Source organism: Cynoglossus semilaevis, chromosome 15 (genome assembly GCF_000523025.1).
Source record: "Cynoglossus semilaevis isolate Cse_v1.0 chromosome 15, Cse_v1.0, whole genome shotgun sequence".
Classification (NCBI taxonomy): Eukaryota; Metazoa; Chordata; class Actinopteri; order Pleuronectiformes; family Cynoglossidae; genus Cynoglossus; species Cynoglossus semilaevis.
In genome coordinates this window covers 3,989,753-3,995,300 of record NC_024321.1, presented here as the reverse complement: position 1 = coordinate 3,995,300, position 5,548 = coordinate 3,989,753, and the positions used below count along the sequence as shown (strand labels likewise).

At 37.3% G+C, this 5,548-nt stretch overlaps 1 protein-coding gene across 3 annotated transcripts in view; it reads right to left on the bottom strand.

Annotated features, from left to right (window-relative positions):
- lingo2 (leucine rich repeat and Ig domain containing 2) overlaps positions 1-5,548 on the bottom strand; it is a 199,125-nt gene that overhangs the window by 149,588 nt on the left and 43,989 nt on the right. For all 3 annotated transcript variants that reach the window (XR_003051948.1, XM_017039506.2, XM_008326579.3), the window contains one exon: positions 1,878-1,938. The gene's annotated coding sequence lies outside the window, so the exon portion shown is untranslated. The remainder of the gene's footprint in view (positions 1-1,877; positions 1,939-5,548) is intronic.

Below are 5,548 nucleotides of genomic sequence, written 5' to 3'. Positions count from 1 at the left end.
TACATTACTTTGTCCAGATCTAATACAGGTAGGTCAGAAAATTAGATTTCTATTTTCCTATGAAAAAGTGAAAACTATATATCTAGTTCCATCCACCGTCTACACTCAGCATTTCACACAATCTCCAAGGCTAACCGAGGCCTATCGGAGAAGCTACATTCGATATAGATCATTTTTATTGTCATCACAGTGCCAGTAAATGCAGGCGAGCAGAAATGACGTCTGCTCTATTTCGACAGCATCCCAGGAGCTATCAGGTTTTTTTTTTTTACTGGATCCCCATAAACCTGTGTCAACATTTCCGCCCCAACTCTGACGAGCCCAACTGGCAGTTAAAGGACAACAACCTGCTGGCGTTGTTAATGAAGGAAACAGTATTAATGTAGTTACCGCTTATGCTGTGTGAAAGATGGTGGGGGAGGCATTGGGGTTATAATTAGTGAAAGATTCTGCAATAACTGGCTGTGTCACGCTTCATCAGTTGGCCATTGCACACTGCCATGTCCTCTGCTTTAACCTTGCCAGTACAGTCAGCGGGCCGCTGAACAGACACAGCAGTAGTAGTTGGCATGGAACTGAGAGCAGTTTTTATCATTTGAAAACAATGAAAGGCCGTTCAGCGACAGTCGTGGTAATAATCCTTTACTATCTGTTCCTGAAGCTGCCTCAGTTTAATCTTTTTCTGAGCTATTAAATCAATTTATGTTAAAATAAACATGTTTTTCATCTGTAAAAAGTCTTGTATGTCAGAACCCATAAAAGAGTCTGGGCGTGAATGATGGCTCTGGAACAAATTTAATTTCTAAACTTTTTAGTTACAACATATTTACCATCCTTTTGTTTATACTGTATATGCTGAAGTGCATTTTAGAAGCCAAATTTGAACAATTTCTACTTTTATTTATTTATTTATAGAACTTAGTTTGACTTTTGTAAAGCTTATAGTCTACAACAGAACTACATTATCAAACTACATTACAGTTTGAACAAACGTAGCTAATGTAAAATGCATTCTTAAGTGTGCAGTTCTATATGGATTTTTACTTTATAATAAATTAGTAACTGCATGAATGAAATCATTTGTTTAAGTTGAACTTCATTTATTGCAACCGAGTGTCATTATAAACCATTCCATTACGGTCATGTCTTTTAGAGAAAGCAGCCCCCCTGCCCCCTTTTTCTTTTTTTCATTTCATCTAAATATCTAAATCTAGCCACCATAAGGAAAAAATGCACACTCCTGATATAAACACTGACTACTTACAGAATGAAACAGTTCAAAGGGATTCTGCAGAGCCTTGGGTCTAACATTCATTAGTTCCTTATCATATCGTCTTGTAACGCTGAGTCGACTAAACAATGTCAGAAGCAATCTGTTCCGTCTGTCAGCAAATTTCCTAAAAAACTGCAGTTGAAAGAGTCTGTGTGTTCTGGAAGCCTCTATTTTAAAAACATCTCCCAGAATTACCCTGCATTTAAGCACCTGCAGGTGTTTCCTTTAAAAAAAACCCTCCATTTTGAAAACAAGAATCTAAAGCACTGCACAGATGAAAGCCACTCTTTCTCTGGGTCAGGTGTCCATATTCCCTCTCTTCAACACTGCTGTACTGTATATGGACTATAACCACAGTATCATCCTAATTTTCACATGCATTTAAAATGGATTTTTTTTCCTGAGTAGATTTTCTTTGAGTCCAGAACAGTGTGATCCTCCTTGACCCGTGTCTATTTATAGAACTGGGAATATTCATTACAAACACACGTGCTAACAAAAATCCATATCAGGTCATGCATGACGGCCTGATGTTTTTCCTTTTTTTTCCCACCCTCAGGAAGAATATTATTCATTTTAATAGAGACACAAAAGATTCACTTACCGTTCTGGAAGTGGCACAAAGATCTTTCCGGAGAAAGGAGAGGTGCTTTCACCGATCCAGCCTGGAATAGAAAAGGGAGAGTCTTGTGTAAGGGCGCATGTTGTATATAATTCCACAAGGATGATATGATCAGCTGCCTGTCTACATCACAAGTAGTATTCCTAAATCCTGTTAGTACAATAGAAACTGGAGAAGAAACACGAGAGAAGAAAATTCAAAAAGGACAGATGGGTGGAATTTTTTTTTATTTGTGGCTGAGCAACCGTTATAAACACATGTAAAACAAATTCACTCAAACAATGTGGAGCCACAGTGGCCTTGACTACTGAAGAGAAAATCTATGATTACGATGGTTGTTTCTTTTATTTGTGTTGTTTTTTAGGGAACTTTATGCCCTTCATCATGGCTCCCAGGCATAAATTAGACTCTGATGTTATCATGTCCAAGATTATGATGCTTACTCTGTGTGTTATCGAGGTGAGGTACTAATGTACAGAATGTTAGATCTGACCTAGGCCAAGAATCAAGGTACGTCACATTGCAGGTTATTAATTTACTAATTAATTTAAATATCTAATCTAGCAACTGAATCATGGCATTGCTTTAATATATTAAGTAACAATGATAAAATAATAACAGTAACGCAGTAGTCTGAGGCCAGCATCAGAACTGAAAGTCTATTCCTCAAACTGCTGACCTACTGGTGCACAACCCCCTCAAGTCTTGACAGAGAAATGTCTAAAATGAATAAAGTTTGCAGAGAGTGAGAGTTCTCAGAATGAAAAACAACCTCTACAATCACTGAGAGTCAGAGTAGACAAGTTCAGGATGATATGAGGGCAGTGTTTACTAAAATAACAACAGTCTATACAGAAAAGTACGTCTTTAAGGTACAGTACATCAAATCTATTGGCAGTTTGACGACAGTATAAGATGTTAGCAGGTATCACTGTCGGCTAACAGCAGGACGCCAGGGCTGAAAGTGGCAACAACACACGCAGATTGGAAAGATTAATCATATTTGAGCCTTTTTTTTTAATTTGATGAGAAAAGAATGTTAGGTGACATCATTATGACATCAACAAATGTCAAAATATTGCTTATTCTACTTTTAAAAAATACTTTTTTCCCACCTCCCACAAGTTCACAAAATGTGTTTGCACCGCTCACCTGCGCAAACACATCTTTTACCTCTCCAATCTGTTGTGAGTCACATTCGGATGTTAATGTAGTCATTTTCTCTTGTTTCTTTTAATTTATTCACTTGTCTAGAATAATCAGAATATACTGTTGTCCTCTTTGTTGTCTCATTCGTTTAGTTGATTTGCTGAGTCAGTTTCAATGCGCTTATCTTTCTTACAAAAAAACATTTTTTATTCCTACTTTATTTGTATTTTTAAAACATCAATCAATGGATCCATTTATCCATCCTAAAATGTTTACAGATGCCAGATATTGCTGTCACCTGTAAAACTAAAATCGATAAAAAACTGGAAGCACACAACTTCTAACACTGAATTTCTTCAGTTCCTCTGTAGACTCAAAGTTTGCAAAGAATATATCTATAAAGAACAGATAAAAAGTTTAAAAACAGCACCTATAGCTTAACAAAAATAATAAAAAGTACACCTAGCTTAGTATTACTTTAAAATTACTCTGGAACAATGTCTGTGTCTCAAACTCTCGGCCCGTGGACCACTTTGGGTTCACAAAACCCCAAAATTTGGTCCACAACCACATGTTAGTAATGATTTACGCCTGAAGATTTTTAAAAAATATATATTTTCATTGTTTTGTCGTTAATTAAATAATTATGTTATGTAATATTTACATGTTGTAATATAGAGTATTTAAAGGATTAAATAAAAACAAACCCTACTTTGTCTACAATATTAAGGTCTTTTTTCTATAGATATTGTGACAGATGTGGCCCCCTGGTGTTATGATGTGGTTTGGTTTCGAGACCCCTGCTCTAGCCAGAATACAATGTTTACCCACATTTACCCATGATGAACAACAAACATCACTAATGACGCTCGTAGTATGTGTTTACACTGTCACGGCTGTTGTCAGACTGCCGCTGTGGTAGCTCAGCATTTCATAATTGGTCTGAAATATTTACGTTAAGGGGGAAAAAATATAAGAACAATGGGTTATATTATAAGTATATGAAAACCTGTCTTTTTAGATTTGAAGAGATTACATTTGAAGTGAAAAGATAAAATACTCTTTTGTTGACAGCACGTCAAAATAGAGTTGTCCTAATGATTGGATCTCAGCTGTAGTCTTCACACAACCAACCAGCACGCCGTCTGTTTTAATCACAGCCTCCTGTGGAATTAGTCAGGTGAAGGATGGACACGCTGGCATCTTTTGCCAGGATTTACTGGATTCATTCTGCTTTTGTCTACTATTTCTTTTTCTATTCTCCGCAGAGAGAAGAATATCGCCGTCCGGGGAGAGGATTTGAGCGGAGAGTGGAGGTGAGAGGACGAAGAGGAAGAGGAGAAGCCAGGGATGAGACACCGGCTGGAATAAAACCTCCAGTATGCCAAGGTCAGCAGAATTTCTATGAAATGAAACACGGCCAAACCCAGACGTGTACACACACACTCTCACACACACAAGTCGAAACTCAGGCAGAAACACAAGCAGGTGATTTCATAAACACACACATACTCACACACTTTCACAAAACAACACACTGTCCGCATTAGCTTTTCTCTGAAGACAACATGCTGAGAGTTGCTAAATCACTATATCGAGCCCACGCTCAGCTCCGATGCTTGTGCAACTCCAGACACAGACTTCACACCTCTGTATCTGTGTCACTGCATCGGCCTCTGATAATGAGTTTAATATTCCTGCTCTTTGATGGTTTCTGTACGCATTCAAGCATAGGTAACAATAATTACCAATATTTATGTCACAATAATGAGACAGCAGTGAGACCTGCTATGATGTATGGTTCGAAGACAGGTGATAAGTTGGTGTCAGAAATGAAGAGGCTGAGATTTTCACTGGCAGTGACCAGGATGGACAGAACGAGCAGATCAAAGACCTAATAGAAATGTATAACAATAATAATAATATGTGGCAATCATGCACATATGGATTTAGGTCAATGCTTTAGTTATGATGCAACCAAACCACAGACGCAACAACATTAGCTCAAAACTTTGGATGTAATCAAACAGGCTACAATTAGCTAAGGAATTACACAGTGGAAGTAAAGAGAAGTAGATGATATTGGCATCTACAGTACTTCAGGATAGCTCAAAACATCAAGTCAAATGACAAACATCAATACTACCAAAAAAAGCTAATGGTTAACAAAATGGGTACCTAATTGTTCTAATCATGGCTCCAAAATAAAAACTAAAAATAAAGATTTGCTTAAAAGCAAGCCAAGAATATGTCCAAGTGCTGGTCAAAGTGATCAATATTCAAGATTTAGCTTGACTCTAGTTTATGAGTTAGTTAGTTATTAGAAGGTGGCCTGGAAGTAGTAGAAAAATGGCCAAATGTACAAAAAACCTATTGAAAAAGAGAGGAATGGGTTGTTCTCACCTCCTGATTCTAAATGATGTGAATGTCCCCTTGTTTTGTCAAAATAACAGTGTTTTTAATAACCCTCAGTGGAATTTTGAAGCAACAGCTGTGCATGTGCT